The sequence below is a fragment of the Lynx canadensis genome, chromosome C2 (assembly GCF_007474595.2).
Source record: "Lynx canadensis isolate LIC74 chromosome C2, mLynCan4.pri.v2, whole genome shotgun sequence".
Classification (NCBI taxonomy): Eukaryota; Metazoa; Chordata; class Mammalia; order Carnivora; family Felidae; genus Lynx; species Lynx canadensis.
Window position 1 is genome coordinate 71,563,049 of NC_044311.2, and position 18,106 is coordinate 71,581,154.

The window sequence follows — 18,106 nt, forward strand, 5'->3', positions numbered from 1 at the left end:
TTTCTAACACAAAGCCATAATGCCTAGGCACAAAGTAAAACTTTTTTTTTAATAATTAAAAAGCAAATACACCTATGTGGTATTGGTCTGAGATGAACAGATATCCACGAACGCTACTTCAGGATCACACTTTATTTACAAAAACATCATATGATTGCTTTCCTGGGTTTAGACTAACAGCTAATAACCCACACTAGCTATTCGTGATTCCACTCCATCCTCAACTCCCTCCAGGACCACTAATGTTCTCAAAATCCATCAATACATCTTATCTCTCCCAAGTGGCTTGAACAGTGTTTCCTTTTTTTTTTTTTTTTTTTACATTTAGACACATTTAGTTTTATTCTATTGCTCTGATTCTCCTACTGATGTTTTCATCCTGCAACACTCACTATCACATATACCAATATAGCTCACTCTTCAGCAGCATTAAGGAAACACGCATTACTCCTGATGTTTCATCATCCCTTCACAACATGTCTCACCATCATCTCTAAAAACTTTACAAGGATTGTTTCCTCACTGAAAGCACAAAACCATGGATGAAATTTACATATGAACATGTCTCCCCTTTATATCCTAAGTCACAGAGGAGTATTTCTCTGTTTTTAAGTATTTTTTCCCCAAAAGCTTCCCTAGTGGCACATTAATTAATGAAATAATGAAATCCCTTGTTGATAAATTTTAGTTCCCATAAAGGTTAACATATAACCATAAAAATTAATATCTAAGGTTTAAAATTTTTAAATATCAACTGTTTTTGCTTTTCATATCATGGACACAAGACCACATTTTTTTTTTAAATATTTACTTATTTAAGTAATCTCTACATCCAATGAGGGGCTCGAACTCACAACCCCAACATCAAGAATCACATGCTCTTCCAACTGAGCCAGTCAGGCACTCCAAGACCACATTTTCTCAAAAATTTTATTCCTTCCCCCACAACAGCTTCCCCAGAGACCCAATTCATAAGTAATGCACATAATGAAGATCCCTTGTTGATGAGTTTCAATTTCAATGTCTACCATTTTTCCATTAAGCACATAATTTAATTTACAGAAGTCTAGCAAATAAAAAATGTTTAAATTACTTCCTTATAAAAACCTGGTCACTATAAGCCTTGTTAACTATCCTCCATACAATGTATAATCTACGCCAGTTAGACAACAAAGTCTCATTCTGCTTAAGCTGCATTACTGGATTTTTAATTCACATAACCAAATAGTTAAGGCCCAATTTTCATTCGTTAAGCAATTCCAGGGTAATGGTGTGTAGGTGGGGAACTCATAAAAATTGAAGGGGAAAAAATGAGTCAAGCCATTGCTAAATGTTACCATAACAAAAGTATCAGAAATTCTTATACACAAGCCAAGAGACAAATAGCTCTTTGAGCACAGGAACCACTGTCTTCATCTTTGTCTATTCCAAAGTAGTGTTCTCATTCTATGTGGTACAGATTCTATCAATTTCTCCATAGCTAAAAAACTAGATGATGAAGAAGAAACAGTAAGACTTCTAAAACACAGTATTTCTGAATAAGAATGAATGTTTAAGGACAGTCACTATCCAATTGTTTATATACCAAAAAATTGCAAAAAAAAATTACAAACATAAAACAGCAAAGCAGATGTGGCATAACCATATGATGAAATATTATGTAACTGTTTAAGATGAGAAAATCAGAGCTCTAAATACTTGCAAAGATGCCAGTACTAACGACACCCCTGAACAAATGCTCCCTTCTGGGGTTCCAACTGTAAGATAAGCGTTTCAGTGGGTGTTTGCCCTTGATATATTAAGTTAATATATTAAGTTTCCTTGGTAAAAACTATACAGCCCAGGAAACAACCCTGCAAAGCCAAAATGGGGAAGGGGGCAGTAATTTAAGCTGTGTATTGCCTTAAATATTAAAGATGGACATTAAGAGAAACTTTAAATTTACATTATTTTAGCAAGTCAGTAGCACATGGGTGTTAAAATCATTTAATGTGATTGCTACTTCAAAACAAATTAAATAAGATATAATTTTCAGCAATTCTAGAAGGCTCTCCACAATGCATACTGGAAAAATGGTATTGAGGAACATATATTGTTCATCACAGCACAACAGGAAGGCTGTGGTGAAGCATAAATATTAAGAGTGCTGCCTCTAGTCTAGACTGCTTCTAGTCCCTCTAGTGTTGGGGTTTGAACACTGGCTTCTCCATTGCTATATGTTACTGACATACAGAAAAGTCAAAAGATGAACTGAAATTAATATTAATATTACTAAAAGTGGAAAAATATTAAAAATATTTTAATAGAACGAAGTATATTTAAACAGGAATTATGTTAAGTAATCAAAACATTTTGGAGATAAATAGGTTTTTTTTCTTCATCCTAGATATCTCTTGAAATCCAAATATTGCCGTTTCTTGTCGATCTTTCCAATATTAATAGGTGAATTGAGAGGCTTATCAAAAATTAAAATTTTTTACATCTTTGTAATTTAGAAGTTAATTATCCAGTTGGTAGTCAAGGTTCTTCACTTTTTGTTTCTTCCTAGTAACCTATTGTTCTCCTCTGCTGGTTATCTGCGTTACCTCCACCAGAGGGCAGACAAAAGGAAGGTGAAGCTGAGAAACAAAATTGACAACTTGATAACTTCCAGAGAAGCTAAGCAGTATCACCAAGAAACTTCAAACAGCACTAACATTACAGGATTCTCTGAGACAGTCTTCTCCATTTGAAATAGTATTAAATAAAAAAAAAAAGTTGGCAAATATTAATCTATGCATTTATTCATTCAACAAATATCTGAGTTCTAACCACATGCCAGGCACATTCCAGGCTCTAGGGATTTAGCAGTCAACAAAACAAACAAAAGGCCCTGTTGTCATGGAGCTTTATTCTATATCTGTCTAGGAAACAGATAATAAAGCACATAAATAAACAACAATTTCAAGTACAGGTAAGTACTATGCAAGAGAAAAGAAACTGCAAGAAGTTAGTGACAAGGAAGGCTATTTTTAAATAAATTAATCTGTAAAGCCTGAATAAAATGATCAAATGAGCCATGCCTTAAATGGGAGAACAGCATTCCAGGAAGAATACACAGTAAATGCAAAGGTCCTGAGGCAGAAACTAACCTGGCATGCTGAATCAACAGCAGAGATGATAGGCTAGAGGGGAGTACACAAAGCAGAAGAGATTAGGTGGGTGGGCATGTAATCATGTAGGCCTCCAGACCACAGTAAAACTTCAGACTTATCTAATAGCAATTGGTTCTGCTGAATGAGATTGGAAGCAGAAAGACCAGTTAGGGGCTACTGCTGTAGTCCAGGCGAGGGAAGATGGTGGTTTGAGGCAAGGGTAGTGGCGGTAGAAATAAAATACAGCCAAATTTGAAACAATATTTAAGTCACAACCCATTATAGTTGCCAATGGAGGAATAGATGTAGGATGAGTGAAACAGGAGCATTAAAGAGAACTCTTAGGGGGCGCCGGGTGGCGCAGTCGGTTAAGCGTCCGACTTCAGCCAGGTCACGATCTCGCGGTCCATGAGTTCGAGCCCCGCGTCGGGCTCTGGGCTGATGGCTCAGAGCCTGGAGCCTGTTTCCGATTCTGTGTCTCCCTCTCTCTCTGCCCCTCCCCCGTTCATGCTCTGTCTCTCTCTGTCCCAAAAATAAATAAACGTTGAAAAAAAAAAAATTAAAAAAAAAAAAAAAAGAGAACTCTTAGGATTGTTAGCCTAAGTGGCTGGGTAGATGATGACACCAGTTACTGAGGAGATTACACAGCCAGTGAAGCAGGATGAAAATCAGTGTCCCAGAAGCCAAGGGAAAAATGCTTCAATAGGAAGAAGTTATCTATCACCTGAATTAAATGCAGCCAAGAGATCTAATGTGGAAGGACTGACATTGCTGGTGACCTTGAGAAGAATGGCCTCTTCTCAGCACAGGAAGGATAAAGTCTCTCTGGAACGAATTCAGAACAAGAGGGGAGTTGAGGAGCAGATACAGCTTACATGGACTCCTTCAAAAATGTTTTTGTTTTGGGACACAAAGTAACTTTATTATTTTTTGAAGTTTTATTTTTTTTTTTTAATTTTTTTTTTCAACGTTTATTTATTTTTGGGACAGAGAGAGACAGAGCATGAACGGGGGAGGGGCAGAGAGAGAGGGAGACACAGAATCGGAAACAGGCTCCAGGCTCCGAGCCATCAGCCCAGAGCCCGACGCGGGGCTCGAACTCACGGACCGCGAGATCGTGACCTGGCTGAAGTCGGACGCTTAACCGACTGCGCCACCCAGGCGCCCCGAAGTTTTATTTTTAACATTCCATTTTTTTAAATTTAAAATACAAAGTTGAAAAACATAAAGAGAAAAAACAGACGAACATTAAGGGAAGGGAAACAAAAATAATATAAAAACAGGGAGGGGGACAAAACAGAAGAGACTCATAAATATGGAGAACAAACTGAAGGTTACTGGAGGGGTTGGGGGGGGGGGGCTAAATGGGTAAAGGGGCACTAAGGAATCTAGTCCTGAAATCATTGTTTTACTATATGCTAATTTGGAGGTAAATTTTAACAAAGAAAAAATAAAATTAAAAAAAAAAGAAAAAGAAAAAAGTAATATAGTGAATACTCTTAGACTCTTCACCTAGATTCAGTAATTGTTAATATTTGCCATGTTTGCTTTATCAAGTTCCTTCTTCATATATAATAATTCTTACTGCTCATCCGTTTGAGAGTAAATTGAAGATACTTTGGCCATTTAGTCCTAAATAATTCACTGTGTATCTTCTAAGAACAAGGACACTGTCTTACATAACCACAGCACAATTATCATATTCAGGAAACTTAACAGTGATGCAATACTATTATTTAATATTTGGTACATATTCAAATTTTGCCAATGTCCTGATATTGTCTTAGATCAACTGGATTTTCCAATCCAAGATCCAATCCAGGATTATGCACTGGATTTTACTATCAGGTCTCTTAAACTTCCTTTAATCTGCGACATTTCCTTTGCCTTTGTCTTTTATGATATTAACATACTGGAAAAGCACAAGCTAGTAACTCTGTAGAATGGCCCTCAATTAAGGTCCCTCAATTGTTTCCTCTACATAGATTTTGATTATGCACTTTAGAAAATACTGATGTCCCCAGTCCAAGCACACCAGGAAGAATCTGTTTATCCCACTATTGGTGATATTAACACTGATCGCTTCACTGAGATGGTGTCTGCCAGACTTCTGTACTGTGAAGTTATTGCTTTTCCCCTTGGTCATTAACCTCTGGAGAGACCACTAGAAACTGTATTAATATCCTTTCCCCATCAAACTTTCTCCATTAGTAACATTTGCCTGAATCAACGTGACCATGGTGGTTACAAGCTAGTCACTTTATGAATTCTCTTGCTCCTTCTACATTTTTATTGGCAGTCTACTTGAGAGTGCTTTCCCCTTTCCCTTATTTATTATGAACTTGTGGGTTCTTATTTTATTCCATAGGTTACAATCCATTACTATCATTATTCATTTCGAGGCTCAAATTTTCCCAGATTTAGCCGTTCAAGCTAGTTCCTATGTCCTTTTGATATGCCACCACCATTTTGGAGAACAATTCCTTACTTTGTGTTCTAGGCTCGTCTTCTACTTTCCCTGCCCCAGCCCTGGAACCAGCCACTTAGATATGGGCACTACTTGTGCTCACTGCTACTAGGGTGCCATTCTGTCTACACCTGTTCATCAGGCAGAGCTAGGAAATATATGATAACTCTAATTCCAACCAACACCAGAGAGTGTTCACTGTCTTCTTCCACTCCATATCTTTATTTCCCTTCTCCCACAGTGTAAACCCTACCTCAAAAAATATCAATGAATTTACTCATTTGCTCATTCCTACAGCACATACAAAATAGTTCCTGAACTGCTTTTTTTCCTACCACCATAAAAAACCAGTTTGCTATACCAGGTTCAAGTTGGTTTTGTTGTTGTTGTTTTGCAGTCCTTTCTATCTTTAGATTAAGGGTAGATAGTCCAAGTGTTGTGTTAAAGACTTACTTGGATTTTTCTTTTCTTCACAGAGTTCATGTTATTCACTGAAATATAGCTGGTTCATTTGTTGCTGTTTATATTCAATTTTGGAGGTTTTTGCTTTCAACCTTGTTAATTTTATTTTTGAACATATAAAACATAAACAAGTTTCCAAAACTCAAAACTATACAAAAAGATATAATTGCCACAGTGCTGTTCCCTCCACTGCCTTCTACTCAGTTCCTACCCACCCCCTGTAGATGACTAATTACGTTCTGGTTATCCTTGCCTGTATTTATTTTTGTTCTATCAAAAATTATGCTTTCTCAAAAAAAAAAAAAATTATGCCTTCTCAAAGTGGAGCCAGAGAAGTGGGGCAGAATACTGGATCAAGAAATAATTTTAAGATGAGAGACATAACAGAATGTTTGTATAATGATATAAATGATTCTGCAGAAACTGAATTGAAATTGTAGTAGAGACAGGATAACTGCAGGGGTAAACATCTATCAAAATATCATCTGGCTTAATTTGAGGAATCTCAGAGGGTTCCCATAGTCCAAAACAGATTGCCATACTGTTTACAACCTTCCAAAATAGTTGTATCTACGGCTCTAGAAACCCCACATTAATAGGGGGTTATTATTTTGGAAGAATCATCAAGCTTTCACCACCTATTAATGTCGACAGGAGAAAATCTGCCCTCGCAAGAGGGAGGTCTTGAACCCTGAGCCAGACATTTAACCAGGAATAAAGAAGTGAGAAGAGAATGGTTGACATGAGAATCTGTATAACAACACAGACGGACAGTAATGATAATGCTAGAAAAACAAATCTGTATCTCTGGCATGTCTTGGAAAATTTACAAATATGCTAACGAGTAATTGAGGGTCATTCCTCATGTCCTGGCACTAAGTCAATGTGGCACAGAGGAAAGAACGTGGACTTCAGATTCAGAGAGGTCTGGCCTTGTATCCCAGATGAGCTACTTAACAGCTACATCGACCATCAGCGGTTACTTAACATCTCAGGGGCACAGTTTCCTTACCTTTAGAACGGAATAATGCCCCCTTTGCCAAGTTCATGTAAGACATAAAGAGAAAAATGTACAGCATCACCCCCTGGACCAGAAGAAACGTCAAATAAATAGTTCCTATAATAAATACAGGCAAAACCAGTCAGCAAGGTAAAGAAACTAGTGACACAGTGCACTTTAGTAACATGCCTGAAAAAAATCAGAAATCACACCATCTCAGGCAGTACTTGCTAAGGGCAGAAAAATGTCCGATACTTTGTTCCAATTCTCAATTTTCAAAATGTCCCAGAATCTATTTTTAAAGTGTAAAAATATGTGCTGACATACTAAAGCGCCAATGACTTTAAAGAAACAATTCTGGGGAGATGTTGATCAAATGGTACAAACTTCCAGTTATAAGAAAGTTCTGGGGATGCATGGTACTGCATGATTACTATGGTTAACACTGTATTCTATACTTGAAAGTTGCTAAACACACACACATACACACATAGGTAATTATGGAAGGTGATGGATGTGTTAACTAACCTTACTATGGTCACCATTTTGCAATACATGAGTATCAAGTCAACACGCTGAATATCTTAAACTTATACCATGTTTGATGTCAATTATATCTCAGTAAAGCTGGAAAAAATAATAAAAGTAATTCTACAGATTAACAAAGACCGATGACTCAGAATAACCACCAAAATAATGCCTATGGCTCACAAAGAGATGAACCTGAATGTACTGCAAGCCACATTAACCAATTTTATAATTTTATAAATGTGTATGCACAAGAGGGTTAACCACGTTCAATAAAACGGTATTTTAAAAGTTTCCATTTCAGTTTCAAATTCATCTGCAAACCAAAATGCAACATGGAAAATCTTAAAATGATCTTTAGCCAAATACTGAAATACACAATAAACCTTCAGAGCCCAGGATCAGTAATAAACAAAAAGCCCCACACTAAAGAGTCTTAAAATGTACAATGGAAAGACACTCAAAGCATACAATTTTATGTATCCAAACCGTCCTTTTCCTCCACGTCTAGAAATGACTTCCCTTTCATCTTAAATAAGCAGTGTGTGCTCGGTGTTCTAGGAAAATGTACTCTAAGGTCACAATCTCAGTTTGCAACACTAAGAAGGAATGATAATAAAGCGTTCTGACCAACAATTAAATCTCGAATGTCTTAAGAAAACTTCCCAGTAGGGTGCTTTATCCAAACGCCGCCGAGCTATTCAGTCCTTGGCCGAAAGAGAGAAAGATGTATCCACATCCTCTACTAAAAGAGAAAGGGAAGGAGTGGGAGAAAAGGGGGAGAAAGAGAGAGAGGCAAGATAACAAAGCATCGCTTCTATAAACAAATTCAAGTCTGTTTTTAAACTTTTGGAAATTCAGTCTTGCCTTACCGTATAGCAATAAATATCAAAGTAGAAGGCAATCACTTATGTTTTGAAGCAGAAAAAGAATGTGGAGATTAAAGAAAAACATTTTACTATGTTCAGAATTTACAAGAATTCCTATCCACTACCCCCTCCCCAATAATGGACATATCATTTCCAAAATAAATTTAACACGAAACCACTAGTCTCATTTTTAGCACTAAGCGGAAAACTTTTATGAGCTTTCCCAGAGCTCTCCACCCAATAACCCTTCTGGGCAGTCCCGAATAACCGCTATTTTCGGGGCAACCACGAGCTCGCGCTCTGAGTCCCCCTGAGGGGCCTCGGGGCGTGGGGAGGGAGCTGGGGGGTCTGCGGGTCTGGAGGCCAGGGACTAATGGGCCGCTCCCTCGCTTCCCAGAGCGAGCGGTACGAGCCCCCCAGGAAGTGCCCGAGGCGGCGGCCGAGGGGCTGGCCCCCGCGCGGCAGCAGAGCGCGACCAAGGCGCGCCCGCCCCGTCCCTCCCGGGCAGGCTCCGGCAGCCCGGGACGCCCGAGCCGGCCAGCCCCGCGCCACCGGCCGGCGGCGTTCCGCCGGGACGGGGGCCCCGCGGCGCCTCACGCCCCCTGCGGGAAGCCCGGGGCCCCCGCGTGGGGCGCACCCACGAGCTGCAGCTCGCGCGATCGCCGCCTACCTGAAAGGAGTTGGGCTCCGCGTCGACCGGCCGCTGCTGGGTCCGCGGGGCGCTCCCCCGTGCGCGGAGCCGGCGTGCAGAGCGCAGCGCACCGCCGAGACCAGCGCCGCCGAGATCCGCCGGCCACACCCAGGCCCGCACCGCCCAGCAGCCAACTCCGCGGCGCGCCGGGGCCGGGGCGGAGACGTGGCTCGAGGCGCGAGGCGCGAGGCACGAGGCGCGCGGGCCCGCTGGGGACGCGCCGCGGCCACGCGCACACCCAGGAGCGCGCGCCGCCCGGGCGGGGGACTGGGGGCGAAGGCGGCGGGTGCCGCGCGCAGCTTCTGCTTCCTATTTTCTCTCTCGTTTCCTGCTAGAAGAAGAAGAAAAACATTAATTCCCAGGCAGTTTCGTTTTCTTGTCGTTGTGGCGCCTGGAAGCCGGAGCACACTTCTGAGTTGCGCCCGAGTGGTGTGGCCGGTTTCCTTCCTGGCACCATAGAAGCCTCACTTTGCTCTTGGCAGGATGGGGGGCGGGGGGGGGCGCTGACTTAGAAGACCCCAAGTCCCCGTTAGGTTTAACAGTCTGGAATTCTCCGTGTAAGAAAGTCAGCTGGAGTCCAGAGTCCTACAAAATTGCATTGCAAGCCCAGCTCTACCGTCGCTGGGCGGTTGACCGTGTACATCTCAGGTAGTCAGCTTGGTCATTGGCAAAATAGGGATAGTGATACCTGCCTCATAAAGGTGCTGACATACTAAATGAGGCCCCGTTTGCACAGAGCCTGCCTCCAAATAAATGATCAATACTTGGAAGTTATTGTTACTATCGTCACTGATGAAAGTAGCCTTTCAGATAACCCCGGCAAGTCGCTCATCTCGGCGTGAGTTAAACATCACACAAAGCATCTCAACCGACTTCCCCCCCCCCCACGTTTCTCCGGGTGTTTAGGTTTAAAATGTCATAAAATGAATGCAACTATCCAATTTGCTTCCTCTGAAGTCAGTACCCGCCCGGGAGCAGTTTTCCTCTCCCCACCCCCATCTTTCTTCTGAGTTAATTCCAGTTTGACAGACTGTTGCTATAGCATTCCTTCTCTGACGTCAAACAATTTAAAGAAACCGCCCTGGGTAACGAACACTGCAGAGGAGTTCTTTGTGGAGTTCTGTGCTGGAGAAAGGCTTGAACAATGTAAAAGAACTTTAACACCTCCGCAGCCTTCCATTCCTTCCTCCAGGGCAGCTTCCCACTATCACCTGGAATAAATCTTTTAGTACCTTAAAAGACATGATGCCATGCTAAGCACAGGCCGAGTGCAACTCTGGAGAAAATGTGGCCGTTTGGTATAAAACCCAGACGATGACAAAAATGGAAACTGTCATAAGTGCTGGGATTATGAAATTATTGGTGTTCCCCCCCCCCACCCCAATTTTCATTTTCCCTTACGTGGGGTGCCTTTTCCACTTAGAAGAGAAGTGTCAAATATTCTACATATCAAAATGTCAGAAAAATTGATGGAGACCTGAATGGTTTGCATCTCTCACAGTTTGCTTTAATGATTAAATCCTGAGCTTTATTGTGGTCATTTTTAGAAGAAAACAAAGGGAAATTATTTAAGGAGCTCTGTTATACACCAGTCTCTCTGCTTTTATGTATTGTGCTTAGTTCTCATAGTGACTTTGCAATGTGCACTTTATCCCCATTTTACAGATAAGGAAACTAAGGCTCAGTGAGATTAAGGAATTTACCTAGAGTCCCAGGAGAAGGGGCAGAGCCTACATGGAACCCAGATTGGATTGACTTCGAAGTCCACTTTCCTCAGATATTTTGTCTTGTTCTTGTGCACTGGAACTTAAGAGACATTCTAGACCTTTGAGAGGACATTGAGTTAAGTTTATTCATTGAAAAACAAGTTGCTGGTGTTTAGGAAAACCTGATGGAAAGTACTGAGATACTCTATTCCAGAAAAGATTAGGGCAAACATAAATCAACAACTACAACTACAACAATCAACAAGTACAATAAGTCCTAACTACAAAAACCTGAAAAGATATAACAAGAATTTAACTGACCTTTGTTTGAAGATTTGAGAATTAATTACACAAAATGATGACTTTGACCTTTTTGAAAATTTGATATGGACAGAGAAATTACTAGAAGAATAAAGTCCAAGTACGAAAAAGGAAAGTTGAATTGTTACCCAAACTAGCCCACTTCCAAGAATATTACATTTCTGTTTTGCCACATCTGCTGCATATTTTTTTGAAAAGAACACTTAATTGTTGAAGGACAAGCCTGTATTGCAAATCTGAAAGTGGAACTGATGAAAAGAATTTCATTACCAGGAATAATTTCCTAAGAGTACACTAAAGGCATCTAGTGGCCTAGCAATTGGTAATATTGCAAATGATAATGTAATCCATGTAGAAAGCAGAGAGAGTTGGGGAGGAGGAGAGAGAGAGAGAAGGGAAAGAAGAAAAAAAGAAAAGAAAGAATGAACGAACAGAAAAGAGGGAAGGTCGTGTTAATACTTTTGAAGACTGCTGATTTGTTTAGACAATTGCAGTGATATATCCTGCTTGTAATGCTTAAACCCAGTACTCTTGTGTTTAGGTGCCACTGGGTGATATTTAGATTTCTAACGTATTAGGCTCATGTTCTCAAGTTTTACTCTATTAAAAGAGGATGATGGGGTCCCGGCTAGAGAACCTTTGAAGATAAAACCCGTTTCATCCTGTATTCTTTCAAAAAAAAAAAAAATTTTTTTTATGTTTATTCATTTCCTGAGAGAAAAACAGTACAAGCAGCGGGAGGGGCAGAGAGAAAGGGAGACCCAGAATCCAAAGCAGGCTCCAGGCTCTGAGCTGGTCAGCACAGAGCCCCACACGGGGCCTCAAACCCACAAGCTGTGAGATCATGACCTTAGCCGAAGGCTGATGCTTAACCGAATGAGCCACCCAGGCACCCCAACATCCTTGTATTCTGAGTAGTGTTAATAGAATACCTTACATGTAGTTGGTACTCAGGGAACAAATGAATGAAGGAACTTGATCACTTTGGTTTACTCAAATAACCTTCATACCTAACCCCAGCCCCCTGCCCTATTCAGAATCGTAGAAGGGAGACAGTGATCATTATTTTTCTGGGAGTTGAATTCAGTTACTTCTGCAGGGCATTTTGCTCTTCTGTTATCAAGTTCAGAGAAGCTCTGCTCTTGGTCCTATGTGAATGAATCTGAATCTGGCTCTCAGCGAACCACCCTAAAATTCACAGTGCCCTGGCTTTACAACCTACACTTTTATTTTTTTTTTTTCAATGTTTATTTATTTTTGGGACAGAGAGAGACAGAGCATGAACGGGGGAGGGGCAGAGTGAGAGGGGAGACACAGAATCGGAAACAGCTCCAGGCTCGAGCCATCAGCCCGGAGCCTGACGCGGGGCTCGAACTCACGGACCGCGAGATCGTGACCTGGCTGAAGTCGGACGCTTAACCGACTGCGCCACCCAGGCGCCCCTACAACCTACACTTTTAAATGATACCTTAGAAATCATCTGTTTTTTTTCTGAACCTACTTTGTTCTCAATGACAAGTGCATTATGAGAACAGAGCCATCAAGTGTAAAATATTCCAGTACTGCTTTGTTGTATGGGTTGTATGCATTCAATCCTTTGGTATTCAAGATGAGGCCAAATTTTATTCATGCACTATCCTTTATAGAACTAAAGTAACAGGTTTTCTTCCAACAACAACCAAATGGGTTTTAAAATATTAAATGAAAATTGTCTAACAGGATCCACAATAGATATCCTCAAGGATATGAGAAGTATTCTGTAGCCTATTTCTATAAGAAGTTTATGTGTTATTTCACACATCCTTGATCCCAAATGGTTATGTCTAAATACTTCCCTTTCTCTCATGTGCATTTCCATCTCAGTCTCTTTTTACAGTTTATATTTTGAGATTGAGTTTGCTGTATTCTTCGACACTCCCGATATAAATCAGTTATAGCTCTGCGAAGTTTATTTACTTTGAGAGGGGGGGGAGGGTAGCAAGAGGGGGACAGAGAACCCAAAAGTGGGCTCTGTGCTGACAACAGAGAGCCTGATGTGAGGCTCCAACTCAGAAACCGCAAGATCATGACCTGAGCTGAAATCGATCTTCAACCGACTGAGCCACCCAGGTGCCCCAGTTCTTGCATCTCTTTCTGCTTGGATTCTTTAATGGTAGTTGGAGTCCACAATCTGCATGCTCATCAGTGACCTTAGGAGAGCACCGTACTTAATTAATGATGTCTGTCACACGCATGAGAGGGGCAAGGAGAAGCAGATCCTGGGGTTCAGGTCTCTGGAATCTGTATGGGAAGGGACAGGCAGTGTGAAAGAACACTAACTGCATGTCAGAAGACTTGATTCAGAGTTTGGCTCTGGTACAAAATATCTGTGTGACCTTGAGCAGATCACAACCCGCCTTCACTCTCTTATTCAAATGTAAGATGAGCATGTATATAACCTCACTGATCAGTCATGCATTCTTTTCCTCTAAGCCTCATCCCATCCCAGGAATGCCAGGAAGGCATTCTCATCTGTTGATGTTGATTAATAACATTCTATTAGCTATCTGTTACCATGTAAAAATCCACCCCAAAATTTAGTGGATTAGAACAACAACAATCATTTACTTTGCTCATGAATAGCCAACTTAGGACTTGGCTGACACACTCTTCTCTGCTCTAGACCGTTTACCTAGTTTGATTTTATTTTCAAGATGGCTCTCATAAGGCTGGCAAGTTGGTACTGGCTACTGGTTGGAAGATGAGCCTGTGCTGTGGACAAAGACCTCCGTTCTTCTCACATAAGCTTTTCCATGGCGTACTGTGGAAATCCTCACATACACTGGCTGGGTCTAAGAGCAAGTGTTCTAAGGGAACAGGAGAAAGAGCATAGCATTTCTATGACTTAGCTTCAGGAAGCACACACTGCAGCTTTCTCAATACTCTCTTGATGTACACAATCTCAAATTGAAGTGATAGGGACACAGACCTCTGGTGGAGGAGTAGCAAGGTTCTAGAAAAGCACGTAGGCTGACACATATTGTTGCAGCCATTTTTGGAAATATAGTCTGCCACAAACAAGCATATTTGCTAACCCTGGATTAATCTATGAGTCTCACAGTCTAAGAATCTGTTTTTCCATTCCTTCTTCCTATTTAGCCTTGACTTTGTTTATTTATGCTAATATACTCTGCCTGATAGATATTTCAAACAAGGGAAAATTACTTGCTTTTCTTGTTAATTTGTTTAGCATTGCTTTCTTGTTTTAATTTTAATTTTTAAAATATCACACTATAAAATTGGCCTCTTTCTTTTGGTATACAGTTCTATGATTTTATTTATTTTATTTATTTTTTTTAAAGTTTATCTACTTTTGGCAGAGACAGAGTGCAACCACGAGCTGGGGAGGGGCAGAGAAAGAGGGAGACACAGAATCTGAAGCAGCTACAAGCTCCACGCTGTCAGCACAGAGCCCGACGCGGGGCTCGAGCTCACAAACCTGGAGATCATGACCTGGGCAAAGTCAGACGCTTAACCGACTGAGCCACCCAGGCGCCCCTTGATTTAACAACAAGTACAGATTCATGTAACACCTCTACCATCAGTATGCAAAATAGTTCCATCACCCTCAAAAAACTTCCATTATTGTTGTTGTTGTTATTACTATATTTGTGGCTCACCTCACTCCCCTAACTCCAGCAATCTTTGATCTGTCCTCATGCCACAGTTTTGTCTTTTCAGGAGTATTAGTAGGGGTGCTGAGTGGCTCAGTCAGTAACATCCTACTCTTGATCTCAGGTCAGGTCTGACTCAGGGTCATGAATTCAAGCTCTGCATCGGGCTCAATGTTGAGTGTGAAACCTACTTTAAAAAAAAAAAAAAAATATATATATATATATATATACACAACACACACACACACACATACATTATATAACTATAGAACATATATAATGTAAATGGAATCATACAGTATGAAACTTTGAGACTGACTATTTCACTATAATGCGTTGTTCTTCCTCGTTGCTGAATAGTATTCCATGGTATGAAGGTACACACTTTGTTTATCCATTCACCTACTCAAGGATATTCAGGATGGTTTTCAGTTTGGGGCAATTATGATAGTGTCTATAACCATAATGTGCAGGCTTTATATTAACATGTTTTCATTCTCTAGGTAACTGTGAGTGGGATTGTTGGGTTATATGGTTGGTATATGCTTAACCTTAGACTGCAAAATCATTTTCCAGAGGTGATCGTTCACTTTTCATTCTCACCAGCATGTATGGGAGTTCCAGATGCTCTTGAGTCCTTGCCAGCACTGATATTTCAGTTTATATTCCTTTTAAATGTTGCCATTCAAATAAGTGTGGAGTGGTACTCTCCTGATAGTGTTTGTTTTGTATCTCTTCAGCGTCAACACTACATGAATCTCCTGCCTTTTCCTGTCCTGATCCATTCCATGCATTTCTGTCAAATTAATGTTCCTGAAACACAACACTGATTAGATCCCTTTTTGGCTCAAAGACTGTACAATGGTTCCAATTTTTCACTGAATGGAATATACCTTCCCTTGCCCTGGCATGCAAGGCCTTACTTAATCTGGCTCCAAACTACCTCTCAGGCCCCTTTTACTACTACTTCTACTTTTTCACCTTCCAGTCCTTTTGCTTCAGAGAGTAGGTTCTTTGCCTTTTTATCTTTCTCAGTGCTATTCCCCAGCTTCTTCCATCCTTCCTTCAGTATCTTTCAAGAACCAAAAAATAGAAGGAGACTGTCCTTGCCTTCTGTGCCTGGGGTTACCACTATGCATGCTATGCACTCTGTCTCAGACACTCTTCCCAGGCTCTTAGAGGACCCTCCTGCCTGGGAAGGTCAGCAAAGCCAGGAGTGAACAGGTATCTGGCTGCGGAATGGGGCTCCTTTACTCATAGAGACCAACAACTTTCCAAAAGATTCTATTGGGTGCCCCTCCCTTGGAAAGGGGAGAGAAACCAAAGTAGAGAGGGGGTTAATCTCTCTTCCTGATGCTGCGTTTGCCTCAGGACATTTCCTTCCCCAAACCCATTCCGCCTTTAACCAATGTCTGAACACTGGAAGGCAAAGAATGAATATATAGTAACGATACTCTGTCTGTCTTAGAAGTTCTCGGGGAGATTTTTGAAACATTTTTGAGATATGAGTTTAATGATATGGTAATTTTTCAAGTGACTTTCTGCTAAAGCATGAAGAGTTCTGATAGCTGTCAACAATATGTCACTTCCCTTTAACACTGGAAGCTGAGAAAGAATAATTTAACAACATTAATAATATTCTATTGGAAACAATTGCTTTGGTTTGATACTAAGTCACTTTGCCTGGACTTTAGGAGGTTAAAAAAAAAGTTGAAAAGAAATTCCATAAATCAATTATTGCTCTAAACATTTTTAGTTAGTGGTAGAAACATCATTCCTAGTATCAGTAACAACAAACATTAATGAACCTGTACTTTAGAACAAATCTCTAAGAGTAAGGGAATGACTTTGAACTTGCTTGCTTGCTCCAAGGAATATTTAAGAGAAAAAAGGAGTGGAGTTATGAGTTCAAACTTCCTTACCCGTCTTCTCTAAGTAGACCAGGATATCCAAACCATGTTTCCACCAGCGCTTATAAATTCTAAGGAAATCAAGTGAAACTGTTAATGATAGCAAATTCAGTTCAGGTCAAGTGTGTGATGTATTCAAGTCACATTTACATAGCTTCCTTCTTGTATAATTATGCCCATAATTACTGTGTCTAGAACATAACATATTATTTTGTATGATCTAGAGGTTTGTAATTGCATGACTATTTTATGCCAAAAATCTCATTCTTAGAGGACTCAGATCTTATCACTATAGCCACAGTCTTAGCACAGCACCTGCGCATAGTAGGAATCCATTATTGTTTTGCAATGAAGGAAGGAAGGAAGGAAGGAAGGAAGGAAGGAAGGAAGGAAGGAGAGTGCTAAGGGGAGGGCACTGGGAGCATCATTCATTCATTCATTTGTAAGTAATGAGTTATCAGACGAAAAGATATCTCCATAGCTATTTGGGAATGAATAGAATCAGGCTAACAACATGCTTCAGTCAACATCAATGCTTCTAGAAGCTGCACTCTTCTCCTGGCAGGTGAGGTGGTCAAGTGGCGGGGGGTGGAAGTAAGGCACAAGTTCTAAGGCTTGGAATAGTTTTTACACTTCCCCTTCACTCTGAGGTAACATATGAACACTAAACTACCTTTACAGCTTACTTTTCTTTCTGATGTCATTTTAGTTCTTTAAAAATTTTTTCAAATGTTTTTATTTATTTTTGAGACAGAGAGAGACAGAACATGAGAAGGGGAGGGGCAGAGAGAGGGGGGAGACACAGAATCTAAAGTGGGTTTCAGGCTCTTAGCTGTCAGCACAGAGTCCGACGTGGGGCTCAAACTCACAGAGTGTGAGATCATGACCTGAGCTGGTCGGACGCTCAACTGACTGAGCCACCCAGGCACCCCTCATTTTAGTTCTTAATGTGGGGAAGGGCAAGGGGGCTGCTCTAACATTTTGTCATCCTAATGACTGCTGCTAATAAGGGCTTCTGGAGCAATTCTCTCTCCTCAGGGACCAAGCATGGGAGAAAGCTACTGGGCAAAAGCCAGCTTCTGTTCTCATAGCATGTGCTGAGTGCACTAATGGGTGTGATATCATTACCTGTTTCTAAGTGCTCTGTGGGAAAGCCCAGCCCTTTGATTTGAGACAGAATATTAGCAGGGTACTGATGGTTTAAACAAAATTGCTTTTCTCCTCTTTACCTATGGGGGGAGGTGGGGGGTGGGGAATAGCAAAAACTGGAACAAAATATTGAAAATAAATGTCTAAAGTGCTCTAGGAACAAGGCAGAGGTAAGACTTTTCCCAATAGAAACAATTGTCTTTGGAACAGACATAA

At 40.8% G+C, this 18,106-nt stretch overlaps 1 protein-coding gene across 1 annotated transcript in view; it reads right to left on the bottom strand.

Moving 5' to 3' along the window:
* The window catches only part of GNB4 (G protein subunit beta 4), a 58,917-nt gene extending 49,679 nt beyond the window's left edge, over nucleotides 1-9,238 (bottom strand). The window contains exon 1 of the mRNA XM_030330556.1: nucleotides 9,131-9,238. The gene's annotated coding sequence lies outside the window, so the exon portion shown is untranslated. The remainder of the gene's footprint in view (nucleotides 1-9,130) is intronic.
* Between the last annotated feature and the right edge of the window lie 8,868 nt (nucleotides 9,239-18,106).